Raw genomic sequence first — 17,500 nt, forward strand, 5'->3', positions numbered from 1 at the left:
GCCAAGGCGTTGCCCAACATGCCATGCCATGCCACGGCCTCGGCCCGCATGTCTTGCCAAGGCGTTGCCCAACATGCCATGCCACGGCCTCGGCCCGCATGCCTTGCCACGGCGTTGCCCAGCATGCCATGCCACCGCGTTGCCCGGCATGCCATGCCTTAGCCTTGGCCAGCATGGCATGCCACGGCCTCGGCCATCATGCCATGCCACGGCCTCGGCCCGCATGCCTTGCCACGGCGTTGCCCAACATGCCATGCCACGGCCTCGGCCCGCATGCCATGCCATGTCATGCCTTGGCCTTGGCCAGCATGACATGCCACGGCCTCGGCCCGCATGCCTTGCTACGGCGTCGCCCAACAAGCCATGCCACGGCCTCGGCCCGCATAACATGCCACGGCCTCGGACCGCATGCCTTGCTACGGCGTCGCCCAACATGCCATGCCACGGCCTCGGCCCGCATGACATGCCACGGCCTCGGCCATCATGCCATGCCACGGCCTCGGCCCGCATGCCTTGCCACGGCGTTGCCCAACATGCCATGCCACGGCCTCGGCCCGCATGCCATGCCATGCCACGGCCACGGCCCGCATGCCATGCCACGGCCACGGCCTCAGCCCGCATGCCTTGCTACGGCGTCGCCCAACATGCCATGCCACGGCCTCGGCCCGCATGCCGTGCCACGGCCTCGGCCCGCATGCCATGCCATGCCACGGCCCGCATGTCTTGCCACGGCGTTGCCAAACATGCCATGCCACGGCCTCGGCCCGCATGCCTTGCGACGGCGTCGCCCAAGATGCCATGCCACGGCCACGGCCCGCATGCCATGCCACGGCCTCGGCCCGCATGCCATGCCACGGCCTCGGCCCGCATGCCTTGCTGCGGCGTTGCCCAACATGCCATGCCACGGCCTCGGCCCGCATGCCTTGCCACCGCGTTGCCCAGCATGCCATGCCACCGCGTTGCCCGGCGTGCCATGCCTTAGCCTTGGCCAACATGTCGAGCCACGGCCTCGGCCCGCATGCCATGCCATGCCACAGCCCGCATGTCTTGCCACGGCGTTGCCAAACATGCCATGCCACGGCCTCGGCCCGCATGACGTGCCACGGCCTCGGCCCGCATGCCGTGCCACGGCCTCGGCCCGCATGACATGCCACGGCCTCGGCCCGCATGCCTTGCCACGACGCCGCCCAACTTGCCATGCCACGGCCTCGGCCCGCATGCCATGCCACGGCCTCGGCCCGCATGACATGCCACGGCCTCGGCCCGCATGCCTTGCTACGGCGTCGCCCAACATGCCATGCCACGGCCTCGGCCCGCATGCCATGCCACGGCCTCGGCCCGCATGACATGCCACGGCCTCGGACCGCATGCCTTGCTACGGCGTCGCCCAACATGCCATGCCACGGCCTCGGCCCGCATGCCATGCCACGGCCTCGGCCCGCATGCCATGCCACGGCCTCGGCCCGCATGCCATGCCACGGCCTCGGCCCGCATGCCTTGCTGCGGCGTTGCCCAACATGCCATGCCACGGCCTCGGCCCGCATGCCTTGCCACCGCGTTGCCCAGCATGCCATGCCACCGCGTTGCCCGGCGTGCCATGCCTTAGCCTTGGCCAACATGTCGAGCCACGGCCTCGGCCCGCATGCCATGCCATGCCACGGCCCGCATGTCTTGCCACGGCGTGGCCAAACATGCCATGCCACGGCCTCGGCCCGCATGACGTGCCACGGCCTCGGCCCGCATGACATGCCACGGCCTCGGCCCGCATGCCTTGCTACGGCGTCGCCCAACATGCCTTGCCACGGCCTCGGCCCGCATGCCATGCCACGGCCTCGGCCCGCATGACATGCCACGGCCTCGGCCAGCATGCCTTGCCACGACGCCGCCCAACTTGCCATGCCACGGCCTCGGCCCGCATGACATGCCACGGCCTCGGCCCGCATGCCTTGCTACGGCGTCGCCCAACATGCCATGCCACGGCCTCGGCCCGCATGCCATGCCACGGCCTCGGCCCGCATGACATGCCACGGCCTCGGACCGCATGCCTTGCTACGGCGTCGCCCAACATGCCATGCCACGGCCTCGGCCCGCATGCCACGGCACGGCCTCGGCCCGCATGCCTTGCTACGGCGTCGCCCAACATGCCATGCCACGGCCTCGGCCCGCATGCCATGCCACGGCCTCGGCCCGCATGACATGCCACGGCCTCGGACCGCATGCCTTGCTACGGCGTCGCCCAACATGCCATGCCACGGCCTCGGCCCGCATGCCATGCCACGGCCTCGGCCCGCATGACATGCCACGGCCTCGGACCGCATGCCTTGCTACGGCGTCGCCCAACATGCCATGCCACGGCCTCGGCCCGCATGCCACGGCACGGCCTCGGCCCGCATGCCTTGCTACGGCGTCGCCCAACATGCCATGCCACGGCCTCGGCCCGCATGCCATGCCACGGCCTCGGCCCGCATGACATGCCACGGCCTCGGCCCGCATGCCTTGCGACGGCGTCGCCCAACATGCCTTGCCACGGCCTCGGCCCGCATGCCATGCCACGGCCTCGGCCCGCATGCCTTGCCACGACGTCGCCCAACTTGCCATGCCACGGCCTCGGCCCGCATGCCATGCCACGGCCTCGGCGCGCATGACATGCCACGGCCTCGGCCCGCATGCCATGCTACGGCGTCGCCCAACATGCCATGCCACGGCCTCGGCCCGCATGCCATGCCACGGCCTCGGCCCGCATGCCATGCCACGGCCTCGGCCCGCATGACAGGCCACGGCCTCGGACCGCATGCCTTGCTACGGCGTCGCCCAACATGCCATGCCACGGCCTCGGCCCGCATGCCATGCCACGGCCTCGGCCCGCATGCCACGGCACGGCCTCGGCCCGCATGCCTTGCTACGGCGTCGCCCAACATGCCATGCCACGGCCTCGGCCCGCATGCCATGCCACGGCCTCGGCCCGCATGACATGCCACGGCCTCGGACCGCATGCCTTGCTACGGCGTCGCCCAACATGCCATGCCACAGCCTCGGCCCGCATGCCGTGCCACGGCCTCGGCCTCGGCCCGCATGCCTTGCTACGACGTTGGCCAACATGCCATGCCACGGCCCCGGCCCGCATGCCATGCCACCGCGTTGCCCGGCGTGCCATGCCTTAGCCTTGGCCAACATGTCGTGCCACGGCCTCGGCCCGCATGCCATGCCATGCCACGGCCCTCATGTCTTGCCACGGCGTTGCCAAACATGCCATGCCACGGCCTCGGCCCGCATGCCTTGCTACGGCGTCGCCCAACATGCCATGACATGCCACGGCCTCGGCCCGCATGCCTTGCTACGGCGTCGCCCAACATGCCATGCCACGGCCTCGGCCCGCATGCCATGCCACGGCCTCGGCCCGCATGCCTTGCGACGGCGTCGCCCAACATGCCATGCCACGGCCTCTGCCCGCATGCCATGCCACGGCCTCGGCCCGCGTGACATGCCACGGCCTCGGCCCGCATGCCTTGCCACGACGTCGCCCAACTTGCCATGCCACGGCCTCGGCCCGCATGCCATGCCACGGCCTCGGCTCGCATGACATGCCACGGCCTCGGCCCGCATGCCTTGCTACGGCGTCGCCCAACATGCCATGCCACGGCCTCGGCCCGCATGCCATGCCACGGCCTCGGCCCGCATGCCATGCCACGGCCTCGGCCCGCATGCCTTGCTGCGGCGTTGCCCAACATGCCATGCCACGGCCTCGGCCCGCATGCCTTGCCACCGCGTTGCCCAGCATGCCATGCCACCGCGTTGCCCGGCGTGCCATGCCTTAGCCTTGGCCAACATGTCGAGCCACGGCCTCGGCCCGCATGCCATGCCATGCCACAGCCCGCATGTCTTGCCACGGCGTTGCCAAACATGCCATGCCACGGCCTCGGCCCGCATGACGTGCCACGGCCTCGGCCCGCATGCCGTGCCACGGCCTCGGCCCGCATGACATGCCACGGCCTCGGCCCGCATGCCTTGCCACGACGCCGCCCAACTTGCCATGCCACGGCCTCGGCCCGCATGCCATGCCACGGCCTCGGCCCGCATGACATGCCACGGCCTCGGCCCGCATGCCTTGCTACGGCGTCGCCCAACATGCCATGCCACGGCCTCGGCCCGCATGCCATGCCACGGCCTCGGCCCGCATGACATGCCACGGCCTCGGACCGCATGCCTTGCTACGGCGTCGCCCAACATGCCATGCCACGGCCTCGGCCCGCATGCCATGCCACGGCCTCGGCCCGCATGCCATGCCACGGACTCGGCCCGCATGCCATGCCACGGCCTCGGCCCGCATGCCTTGCTGCGGCGTTGCCCAACATGCCATGCCACGGCCTCGGCCCGCATGCCTTGCCACCGCGTTGCCCAGCATGCCATGCCACCGCGTTGCCCGGCGTGCCATGCCTTAGCCTTGGCCAACATGTCGAGCCACGGCCTCGGCCCGCATGCCATGCCATGCCACGGCCCGCATGTCTTGCCACGGCGTGGCCAAACATGCCATGCCACGGCCTCGGCCCGCATGACGTGCCACGGCCTCGGCCCGCATGACATGCCACGGCCTCGGCCCGCATGCCTTGCTACGGCGTCGCCCAACATGCCTTGCCACGGCCTCGGCCCGCATGCCATGCCACGGCCTCGGCCCGCATGACATGCCACGGCCTCGGCCAGCATGCCTTGCCACGACGCCGCCCAACTTGCCATGCCACGGCCTCGGCCCGCATGACATGCCACGGCCTCGGCCCGCATGCCTTGCTACGGCGTCGCCCAACATGCCATGCCACGGCCTCGGCCCGCATGCCATGCCACGGCCTCGGCCCGCATGACATGCCACGGCCTCGGACCGCATGCCTTGCTACGGCGTCGCCCAACATGCCATGCCACGGCCTCGGCCCGCATGCCACGGCACGGCCTCGGCCCGCATGCCTTGCTACGGCGTCGCCCAACATGCCATGCCACGGCCTCGGCCCGCATGCCATGCCACGGCCTCGGCCCGCATGACATGCCACGGCCTCGGACCGCATGCCTTGCTACGGCGTCGCCCAACATGCCATGCCACGGCCTCGGCCCGCATGCCATGCCACGGCCTCGGCCCGCATGACATGCCACGGCCTCGGACCGCATGCCTTGCTACGGCGTCGCCCAACATGCCATGCCACGGCCTCGGCCCGCATGCCACGGCACGGCCTCGGCCCGCATGCCTTGCTACGGCGTCGCCCAACATGCCATGCCACGGCCTCGGCCCGCATGACATGCCACGGCCTCGGCCCGCATGCCTTGCGACGGCGTCGCCCAACATGCCTTGCCACGGCCTCGGCCCGCATGCCATGCCACGGCCTCGGCCCGCATGCCTTGCCACGACGTCGCCCAACTTGCCATGCCACGGCCTCGGCCCGCATGCCATGCCACGGCCTCGGCGCGCATGACATGCCACGGCCTCGGCCCGCATGCCATGCTACGGCGTCGCCCAACATGCCATGCCACGGCCTCGGCCCGCATGCCATGCCACGGCCTCGGCCCGCATGCCATGCCACGGCCTCGGCCCGCATGACAGGCCACGGCCTCGGACCGCATGCCTTGCTACGGCGTCGCCCAACATGCCATGCCACGGCCTCGGCCCGCATGCCATGCCACGGCCTCGGCCCGCATGCCACGGCACGGCCTCGGCCCGCATGCCTTGCTACGGCGTCGCCCAACATGCCATGCCACGGCCTCGGCCCGCATGCCATGCCACGGCCTCGGCCCGCATGACATGCCACGGCCTCGGACCGCATGCCTTGCTACGGCGTCGCCCAACATGCCATGCCACAGCCTCGGCCCGCATGCCGTGCCACGGCCTCGGCCTCGGCCCGCATGCCTTGCTACGACGTTGGCCAACATGCCATGCCACGGCCCCGGCCCGCATGCCATGCCACCGCGTTGCCCGGCGTGCCATGCCTTAGCCTTGGCCAACATGTCGTGCCACGGCCTCGGCCCGCATGCCATGCCATGCCACGGCCCTCATGTCTTGCCACGGCGTTGCCAAACATGCCATGCCACGGCCTCGGCCCGCATGCCTTGCTACGGCGTCGCCCAACATGCCATGACATGCCACGGCCTCGGCCCGCATGCCTTGCTACGGCGTCGCCCAACATGCCATGCCACGGCCTCGGCCCGCATGCCATGCCACGGCCTCGGCCCGCATGCCTTGCGACGGCGTCGCCCAACATGCCATGCCACGGCCTCTGCCCGCATGCCATGCCACGGCCTCGGCCCGCGTGACATGCCACGGCCTCGGCCCGCATGCCTTGCCACGACGTCGCCCAACTTGCCATGCCACGGCCTCGGCCCGCATGCCATGCCACGGCCTCGGCTCGCATGACATGCCACGGCCTCGGCCCGCATGCCTTGCTACGGCGTCGCCCAACATGCCATGCCACGGCCTCGGCCCGCATGCCATGCCATGGCCTCGGCCCGCATGACATGCCACGGCCTCGGACCGCATGCCTTGCTACGGCGTCGCCCAACATGCCATGCCACGGCCCCGGCCCGCATGCCTTGCCACCGCGTTGCCCGGCGTGCCATGCCACCGCGTTGCCCGGCGTGCCATGCCTTAGCCTTGGCCAACATGTCGTGCCACGGCCTCGGCCCGCATGCCATGCCATGCCACGGCCCGCATGTCTTGCCACGGCGTTGCCAAACATGCCATGCCACGGCCTCGGCCCGCATGCCTTGCCACGGCCTCGGCCAACATGCCATGCCACGGCCTCGGCCCGCATGCCATGCCACGGCCTCGGCCCGCATGACATGCCACGGCCTCGGCCCGCATGCCTTGCTACGGCGTCGCCCAACATGCCATGCCACGGCCTCGGCCCGCATGCCATGCCACGGCCTCGGCCCGCATGCCCTTCTACGGCGTTGCCCAACATGCCATGCCACGGCCTCGGCCCGCATGCCTTGCCACCGCGTTGCCCAGCATGCCATGCCACCGCGTTGCCCGGCGTGCCATGCCTTAGCCTTGGCCAACATGTCGTGCCACGGCCTCGGCCCGCATGCCATGCCACGGCCTCGGCCCGCATGTCTTGCCACGGCGTTGCCCAACATGCCATGCCACGGCCTCGGCCCCCATGCCTTGCCACCGCGCTGCCCAGCATGCCAATGCACCGCGTTGCCCGGCGTGCCATGCCTTAGCCTTGGCGAACATGCCACGCCACGGCCTCGGCCCGCATGGCTTGCCAGGGCGTTGCCCAACATGCCATGCCACGGCCTCGGCCCGCATGTCTTGCCACGGCGTTGCCCAACATGCCATGCCATGCCACGCCACGGCCTCGGCCCGCATGCCATGCCACGGCCTCGGCCCGCATGCCATGCCATGCCACGGCCTCGGCCCGCATGCCATGCCACGGCCTCGGCCAGCATGCCATGCCAAGGCCTCGGCCCGCATGCCTTGCCACGGCGTTGCCCAGCATGCCATGCCACCGCGTTGCCCAGCGGGCCGTGCCGCGGCCTCGGCCCGCATGCCTTGCGACTGCCTTGGCCAGCGTGCCATGCCACAGCGTGCCATGCCTTAGCCTTGGCCTACATGCCATGCCACTGCCTTGGCCAGCATGTCGTGCCACCGCCACGGCCAGCATGCCATGCCGGTCCGTTGCCCAGCATGCCACGGCCGTGGCGGCATGGCAAGCCACGGCCTCGGCCAGCATGCCATGCCACGGCCTCGGCCAGCATGCCATGGCACTGTCTTGGTCAGCATGCCATGCCATGGCACCGCCTTGTCCAGCACGCCGTGCCGCAGCGTTGGCCAGCATGCCTTGGCCGGCATGCCATGCCAATGCCTTGGGCCAACATGGCGTGCCACGGGCTGGGCCATGCCGGTCCGTTGCCCGGCATGCCACGGCCGTGGCGGCATGGCAAGCCACGGCCTCGGCCAGCATGCCATGCCCCGGCCTCGCCCAGCATGCCATGGCACGGTCTTGGTCAGCATGCCATGCCATGGCACCACCTTGTGCAGCGTTGGCCAGCATGCCTTGGCCGGCATGCCATGCCAATGCCTTGGGCCAACATGGCGTGCCACGGGCTGGGCGAGCACGGCATGCCACGGGCTGGGCGAGCATGCCACGCCACGGCCTTGGCTAGCAGCAAGGCATGCCACGGCCTCGGCGAGCATGCCATGCCATGCCAAGGCCAAGGCCAAAGCCAAGGCCAAGGCAGTGGGCAAGGCCAAGTCCCTGTGCAAGGCATGGCCAAGGCCAAGGCAAAGGCCAAGGCCGCGGGCAAAGGCCAAGGCCAAGGCCAAGGCCATGGCGTGCCACCGCCTCGATCGATCTTTTTGAACATGATTCTTTTATAATCTTACCCAAACCGTGCAACACAATTAAAAATGCACTACAATCAATTTTAAATGTCATTCCCTATTTTTTTGCAATTTTTCTGGAGCTTTTCGAATTTTTAAAGCCCTTATTTGGCATAAAAAAATCAAAATAAAATAAAAAAAATGAAAAAAATAATTTAATAATTTCTATAATTACTAGTGAATCATCCTTTAATTATGGGAATTTTTCCATAATTTTTTGACTATTTTTATTAATTTTTATTATTTTTTAAGTATTAATATCGAAATAAATTAAAATAAAATATTTTCTGTAAAAAAATATTTTTTTTAATTTTTTTTATGGTGTATTAAATTATTTCCTACAACTTTCATGTTGAAAGTTTTGGCAAAAAACCATTACTTTTTAAAAAAACCCCATTATGACTCCTCGAACATGCTTGATGTTTCCTCCTGCCAGATTGAAAAGGGCTTAACAGGCTATTATAAGGGGGGGGCACCTCCCTTGCCCAGGGCAAGGCAGTGGCAGGTACGCCCCATGTTGGGCGCGGCCTGGGCTGCGGCCTTGGGTTACATGCACTGCGGCTCGACCGCGGCCTGGGCTGCGGCCTGGGGCGGCTCGGCCGCGGCCTTGGGCGGCCTGGACCGCGGCCTTGGGCGGCCTTGCGCGGCCTGGGCGCGGCCTTGGGCGGCCTGGGCGCGGCCTTGCGCGGCCTGGGCGCGGCCTTGGGCGGCCTGGGCGCGGCCTTGCGCGGCCTGGGCGCGGCCTTGGGCGGCCTGGGCGCGGCCTTGCGCGGCCTGGGCGCGGCCTTGGGCAGCATGGCGTGGCATGCGCGCGGGCGTGGGCGGCCTGGCATGCGCGCGGCATGGGCAGCACGGCATGGCATGCGCACGGCCTGGGCGGCCTGGCATGCAGCCGGCCTGGCATGCCCGCGGCGTGGGCAGCACGGCATGGCATGCGCACGGCCTGGGCGGCCTGGCATGCAGCCGGCCTGGCATGCCCGCGGCGTGGGCAGCACGGCATGGCATGCGCACGGCCTGGGCGGCCTGGCATGCAGCCGGCCTGGGCAGCACGGCATGGCATGCGCACGGCCTGGGCGGCCTGGCATGCCCGCGGCGTGGGCAGCGTGGCCTGTGCGAATACCGCGCGCGTGGTCTTTTGACCACGGTGCGCGTGTTGCGCGCATGGTCGCGCACGCCTTTGCACGCCTTCGCACGCAACGCACGTCTAGTGATAAGAACCGCAGCCAAGGCAGCCCAGCCCCAAGGCCAAGGCCAGCAGCATGGCATGCCACGGCGAAGGCAGCCCAGCCAAAGCCAGCAGCATGCCATGCCAAGGCCAGCAGCATGCCATGCCACGGCCAAGGCAGGCCAGCCAAAGCCAGCAGCATGCCATGCCAAGGCCAAGGCCAGCAGCATGCCATGCCACGGCCAAGGCAGCCCAGCCAAAGCCAGCAGCATGCCAAGCCAAGGCCAAGGCCAGCAGCATGCCATGCCACGGCCAAGGCAGCCCAGCCAAAGCCAGCAGCATGCCATGCCAAGGCCTAGGCCAGCAGCATGCCATGCCACGGCCAAGGCAGGCAAGCCAAAGCCAGCAGCATGCCATGCCAAGGCCAAGGCCAGCAGCATGCCATGCCACGGCCAAGGCAGCCCAGCCAAAGCCAGCAGCATGCCATGCCAAGGCCTAGGCCAGCAGCATGCCATGCCACGGCCAAGGCAGGCCAGCCAAAGCCAGCAGCATGCCATGCCAAGGCCAAGGCCAGCAGCATGCCATGCCACGGCCAAGGCAGCCCAGCCAAAGCCAGCAGCATGCCATGCCAAGGCCTAGGCCAGCAGCATGCCATGCCACGGCCAAGGCAGGCAAGCCAAAGCCAGCAGCATGCCATGCCAAGGCCATGGCCAGCAGCATGCCATGCCACGGCCAAGGCAGCCCAGCCAAAGCCAGCAGCATGCCATGCCAAGGCCAAGGCCAGCAGCATGCCATGCCACGGCCAAGGCAGCCCAGCCAAAGCCAGCAGCATGCCATGCCAAGGCCTAGGCCAGCAGCATGCCATGCCACGGCCAAGGCAGGCCAGCCAAAGCCAGCAGCATGCCATGCCAAGGCCAAGGCCAGCAGCATGCCATGCCACGGCCAAGGCAGCCCACCCAAAGCCAGCAGCATGCCATGCCAAGGCCTAGGCCAGCAGCATGTCATGCCACGGCCAAGGCAGGCCAGCCAAAGCCAGCAGCATGCCATGCCAAGGCCTAGGCCACCAGCATGCCATGCCACGGCCAAGGCAGCCCAGCCAAAGCCAGCAGCATGCCATGCCAAGGCCAAGGCCAGCAGCATGCCATGCCACGGCCAAGGCAGCCCAGCCAAAGCCAGCAGCATGCCATGCCAAGGCCTAGGCCAGCAGCATGCCATGCCACGGCCAAGGCAGGCAAGCCAAAGCCAGCAGCATGCCATGCCACGGCCAAGGCAGCCCAGCCAAAGCCAGCAGCATGCCATGCCAAGGCCAAGGCCAGCAGCATGCCATGCCACGGCCAAGGCAGCCCAGCCAAAGCCAGCAGCATGCCATGCCAAGGCCTAGGCCAGCAGCATGCCATGCCACGGCCAAGGCAGGCCAGCCAAAGCCAGCAGCATGCCATGCCAAGGCCAAGGCCAGCAGCATGCCATGCCACGGCCAAGGCAGCCCACCCAAAGCCAGCAGCATGCCATGCCAAGGCCTAGGCCAGCAGCATGCCATGCCACGGCCAAGGCAGGCCAGCCAAAGCCAGCAGCATGCCATGCCAAGGCCAAGGCCAGCAGCATGCCATGCCACGGCCTAGGCCAGCAGCATGCCATGCCACGGCCAAGGCAGCCCAGCCAAAGCCAGCAGCATGCCATGCCAAGGCCTAGGCCAGCAGCATGCCATGCCACGGCCAAGGCAGCCCAGCCAAAGCCAGCAGCATGCCATGCCAAGGCCAAGGCCAGCAGCATGCCATGCCACGGCCAAGGCAGGCCAGCCAAAGCCAGCAGCATGCCATGCCAAGGCCAAGGCCAGCAGCATGCCATGCCACGGCCAAGGCAGCCCAACCAAAGCCAGCAGCATGCCATGCCAAGGCCTAGGCCAGCAGCATGCCATGCCACGGCCAAGGCAGGCCAGCCAAAGCCAGCAGCATGCCATGCCAAGGCCTAGGCCACCAGCATGCCATGCCACGGCCAAGGCAGCCCCGCCAAAGCCAGCAGCATGCCATGCCAAGGCTAAGGCCAGCAGCATGCCATGCCACGGCCAAGGCAGCCCAGCCAAAGCCAGCAGCATGCCATGCCAAGGCCTAGGCCAGCAGCATGCCATGCCACGGCCAAGGCAGGCCAGCCAAAGCCAGCAACATGCCATGCCAAGGCCTAGGCCAGCAGCATGCCATGCCACGGCCAAGGCAGCCCAGCCAAAGCCAGCAGCCTGCCATATCACGGCCAAGGGCAGCAGCATGCCATGCCACGGCCAAGGCAGCCCAGCCAAAGCCAGCAGCATGCCATGCCATGGCCTAGGCCAGCAGCATGCCATGCCACGGCCAAGGCAGGCCAGCCAAAGCCAGCAGCATGCCATGCCAAGGCCAAGGCCAGCAGCATGCCATGCCACGGCCAAGGCAGGCCAGCCAAAGCCAGCAGCATGCCATGCCAAGGCCTAGGCCAGCAGCATGCCATGGCACGGCCAAGGCAGCCCAGCCAAAGCCAGCAGCATGCCATATCAAGGCCAAGGCCAGCAGGATGCCATGCCACGGCCAAGGCAGCCCAGCCAAAGCCAGCAGCATGCCATGCCATGGCCTAGGCCAGCAGCATGCCATGCCACGGCCAAGGCAGGCCAGCCAAAGCCAGCAGCATGCCATGCCAAGGCCTAGGCCAGCAGCATGCCATGCCACGGCCAAAACAGGCCAGCCAAAGCCAGCAGCATGCCATGCCAAGGCCTAGGCCAGCAGCATGCCATGCCACGGCCAAGGCAGGCCAGCCAAAGCCAGCAGCATGCCATGCCAAGGCCAAGGCCAGCAGCATGCCATGCCACGGCCTAGGCCAGCAGCATGCCATGCCACGGCCAAGGCAGCCCAGCCAAAGCCAGCAGCATGCCATGCCAAGGCCTAGGCCAGCAGCATGCCATGCCACGGCCAAGGCAGCCCAGCCAAAGCCAGCAGCATGCCATGCCAAGGCCAAGGCCAGCAGCATGCCATGCCACGGCCAAGGCAGCCCAGCCAAAGCCAGCAGCATGCCATGCCAAGGCCAAGGCCAGCAGCATGCCATGCCACGGCCAAGGCAGCCCAGCCAAAGCCAGCAGCATGCCATGCCAAGGCCTAGGCCAGCAGCATGCCATGCCACGGCCAAGGCAGGCCAGCCAAAGCCAACAGCATGGCATGCCAAGGCCAAGGCCAGCAGCATGCCATGCCACGGCCAAGGCAGCCCAGCCAAAGCCAGCAGCATGCCATGCCAAGGCCTAGGCCAGCAGCATGCCATGCCACGGCCAAGGCAGGCCAGCCAAAGCGAGCAGCATGCCATGCCAAGGCCTAGGCCAGCAGCATGCCATGCCACGGCCAAGGCAGCCCAACCAAAGCCAGCAGCATGCCATGCCAAGGCTTAGGCCAGCAGCATGCCATGCCACGGCCAAGGCAGGCCAGCCAAAGCCAGCAGCATGCCATGCCAAGGCCTAGGCCACCAGCATGCCATGCCACGGCCAAGGCAGCCCAGCCAAAGCCAGCAGCATGCCATGCCAAGGCCAAGGCCAGCAGCATGCCATGCCACGGCCAAGGCAGCCCAGCCAAAGCCAGCAGCATGCCATGCCAAGGCCTAGGCCAGCAGCATGCCATGCCACGGCCAACGCAGGCCAGCCAAAGCCAGCAGCATGCCATGCCAAGGCCTAGGCCAGCAGCATGCCATGCCACGGCCATGGCAGCCCAGCCAAAGCCAGCAGCATGCCATATCAAGGCCAAGGGCAGCAGCATGCCATGCCACGGCCAAGGCAGCCCAGCCAAAGCCAGCAGCATGCCATGCCATGGCCTAGGCCAGCAGCATGCCATGCCACGGCCAAGGCAGGCCAGCCAAAGCCAGCAGCATGCCATGCCAAGGCCAAGGCCAGCAGCATGCCATGCCACGGCCAAGGCAGCCCAGCCAAAGCCAGCAGCATGCCATGCCAAGGCCTAGGCCAGCAGCATGCCATGCCACGGCCAAGGCAGCCCAGCCAAAGCCAGCAGCATGCCATATCAAGGCCAAGGCCAGCAGCATGCCATGCCACGGCCAAGGCAGCCCAGCCAAAGCCAGCAGCATGCCATGCCATGCCTAGGCCAGCAGCATGCCATGCCACGGCCAAGGCAGGCCAGCCAAAGCCAGCAGCATGCCATGCCAAGGCCTAGGCCAGCAGCATGCCATGCCACGGCCAAGGCAGGCCAGCCAAAGCCAGCAGCATGCCATGCCAAGGCCAAGGCCAGCAGCATGCCATGCCACGGCCAAGGCAGGCCTGCCAAAGCCAGCAGCATGCCATGCCAAGGCCAAGGCCAGCAGCATGCCATGCCAAGGCCAAGGCCAGCAGCATGCCATGCCACGGCCAAGGCTGCCAGCCAAAGCCAGCAGCATGCCATGCCAAGGCCTAGGCCAGCCGCATACCATGCCAAGGCCTAGGCCAGCAGCATGCCATGCCACGGCCAAGGCAGCCCAGCCAAAGCCAGCAGCATGCCATGCCAAGGCCTAGGCCAGCAGCATGCCATGCCACGACCAAGGCAGCCCAGCCAAAGCCAGCAGCATGCCATGCCAAGGCCAAGGCCAGCAGCATGCCATGCCACGGCCAAGGCAGCCCAGCCAAAGCCAGCAGCATGCCATGCCAAGGCCAAGGCCAGCAGCATGCCATGCCACGGCCAAGGCAGCCCAGCCAAAGCCAGCAGCATGCCATGCCAAGGCCTAGGCCAGCAGCATGCCATGCCACGGCCAAGGCAGGCCAGCCAAAGCCAACAGCATGGCATGCCAAGGCCAAGGCCAGCAGCATGCCATGCCACGGCCAAGGCAGCCCAGCCAAAGCCAGCAGCATGCCATGCCAAGGCCTAGGCCAGCAGCATGCCATGCCACGGCCAAGGCAGGCCAGCCAAAGCGAGCAGCATGCCATGCCAAGGCCAAGGCCAGCAGCATGCCATGCCACGGCCAAGGCAGCCCAACCAAAGCCAGCAGCATGCCATGCCAAGGCTTAGGCCAGCAGCATGCCCTGCCACGGCCAAGGCAGGCCAGCCAAAGCCAGCAGCATGCCATGCCAAGGCCTAGGCCACCAGCATGCCATGCCACGGCCAAGGCAGCCCAGCCAAAGCCAGCAGCATGCCATGCCAAGGCCAAGGCCAGCAGCATGCCATGCCACGGCCAAGGCCGCCCAGCCAAAGCCAGCAGCATGCCATGCGAAGGCCTAGGCCAGCAGCATGCCATGCGAAGGCCTAGGCCAGCAGCATGCCATGCCACGGCCAACGCAGGCCAGCCAAAGCCAGCAGCATGCCATGCCAAGGCCTAGGCCAGCAGCATGCCATGCCACGGCCAAGGCAGCCCAGCCAAAGCCAGCAGCATGCCATATCAAGGCCAAGGGCAGCAGCATGCCATGCCACGGCCAAGGCAGCCCAGCCAAAGCCAGCAGCATGCCATGCCATGGCCTAGGCCAGCAGCATGCCATGCCACGGCCAAGGCAGGCCAGCCAAAGCCAGCAGCATGCCATGCCAAGGCCAAGGCAGCCCAGCCAAAGCCAGCAGCATGCCATGCCAAGGCCTAGGCCAGCAGCATGCCATGCCACGGCCAAGGCAGCCCAGCCAAAGCCAGCAGCATGCCATATCAAGGCCAAGGCCAGCAGCATGCCATGCCACGGCCAAGGCAGCCCAGCCAAAGCCAGCAGCATGCCATGCCATGCCTAGGCCAGCAGCATGCCATGCCACGGCCAAGGCAAGCCAGCCAAAGCCAGCAGCATGCCATGCCAAGGCCTAGGCCAGCAGCATGCCATGCCACGGCCAAGGCAGGCCAGCCAAAGCCAGCAGCATGCCATGCCAAGGCCAAGGCCAGCAGCATGCCATGCCACGGCCAAGGCAGGCCAGGCAAAGCCAGCAGCATGCCATGCCAAGGCCAAGGCCAGCAGCATGCCATGCCACGGCCAAGGCTGCCAGCCAAAGCCAGCAGCATGCCATGCCAAGGCCTAGGCCAGCAGCATGCCATGCCACGGCCAAGGCAGCCCAGCCAAAGCCAGCAGCATGCCATGCCAAGGCCTAGGCCAGCAGCATGCCATGCCACGGCCAAGGCAGCCCAGCCAAAGCCAGCAGCATGCCATGCCACGGCCAAGGCAGCCCAGCCAAAGCCAGCAGCATGCCATGCCAAGGCCAAGGCCAAGGCCAGCAGCATGCCATGCCATGCCACGGCCAAGGCCAAGGCCGAGGCAGCCCATCCGAAGCCAGCAACATTCCATGGCAAGGCCAACGCAGCCCAGCCAAAGCCGGCGGCATGCCATGCCAAGGCCAAGGCCAGCCGCATGTCTTGCCACGGCCTTGTCCCGCAGCGTGGCGTGCCTTGGCCTTGGGCTAGAACATCGCATGCCACGCCCTTGGCAAGCAATCCTGTCCCTCGTGTAATTGCCATTTGGTTTGGCTTTGACTTACGTATATGTTGCCCTGCGAAATGCTTGTCCCTCGGGTAATAGCCGGTTTGGTTGCCTTTGACTTGCGAACACGTTGCTAGTGCTTTCCCCAGTGGAAGCTTGTTGGGAAAAGTATGTCCCTCGGAAGTTGCCTGTTGCGTTTGTTATTTGCATTCGAGCTATCCGATGCTTGCTGGGTTTCTCTAAGAGTTTTTGCACGTTCGTCGGGCTTTTTAATTATTTATTTACTCATAAAAATTATAATAAAATAAATTAAAAATAAAAAAATAATTAAAAAAATTACTATAATTACTAGTGCCTCATCTTATAATTGTTGGAATTTTTCTAGAATTTTTTGAGTATTTTTAGTAATTTTTATTATTTTTTAAGTATTAAAATTGAAATAAATTAAAATAAAATATTCCGGTGGCCAAATATTTTTTTATAATTTTTTTTATGGTGTATTAAATTATTTCATACAACTTTCATGTTGAAAGTTTTGGCAAAAAACCATTACTTTTTAAAAAAACCCCATTATGACTCCTCGAACATGCTTGATGTTTCCTCCTGCCAGATTGAAAAGGGCTTAACAGGCTATTATAAGGGGGGGGCACCTCCCTTAAGGCTGGCCAGCATGGCCAGGCCACAGGCCACGCCTATGCCTAGGCGGGCGCTTGGCACATGCCATCGCTTGGCTTGTGGCATTGGCTTGTGGCATCGAAACTACATAGCCAAGCACGGGATGCGTCGAGTGGCGGCCCGCGGCGGTGGCGGTGGCACGTTGGCCTAGGGCAGCATGCCATGCCACAGCCTTGGCCAGCAACATGGCATGCCAAAGCCTTGGCCAGCAGCATGCCATGCCCTGGCCTTGGCAAGCATGTCATGCCACGGCCTTGGCCAGCAGCATGCCATGCCACGACCTTGGCCAGCAGCATGCCATGCCCCGGCCTTGGCCAGCATGTCATGCCACGGCCTTGGCCAGCAGCATGCCATGCCACAGCCTTGGCCAGCAGCATGCCATGCCACAGCCTTGGCCAGCAACATGGCATGCCAAAGCCTTGGCCAGCAGCACGCCATGCCCCGGCCTTGGCAACCTTGCCAAGCCACGGCCATGGCCAGCAGCGTGCTATGCCCCGGCCTTGGCCAGCAGCGTGCCATGCCACGACCTTGGCCAGCAGCTTGCCATGCCCCGGCCTTGGCCAGCATGTCATGCCACGGCCTTGGCCAGCAGCATGCCATGCCACGGCCTTGGCCAGCAACATGGCATGCCGCGGCCTTGGCCGGCAGCATGCCATGCCGCGGCCTTGGCCGGCAGCATGGCAAGCCCAAGCCTTGGTCAGCAGCAGCATGCCATGCCAACGCCTTGGCCAGCAGCATGCCTTGCCACGGCCTCGGCCATCAGCATGCCTTGCCACGGCCTCGGCCATCAGCATGCCTTGCCACGGCCTCGGCCATCAGCATGCCTTGCCACGGCCTTGTCCAGCAGCATGGCATGCCCGGCCTTGGCCAGCAGCATGTCATGCCACGGCCTTGGCAAGCATGCCAAGCCACGGCCTTGGCAAGCATGCCATGTCCC

The sequence above is a fragment of the Camellia sinensis genome, unplaced genomic scaffold (genome assembly GCF_055761805.1).
Source record: "Camellia sinensis isolate YWXY unplaced genomic scaffold, ASM5576180v1 Unanchor4, whole genome shotgun sequence".
Lineage (NCBI taxonomy): Eukaryota > Viridiplantae > Streptophyta > Magnoliopsida > Ericales > Theaceae > Camellia > Camellia sinensis.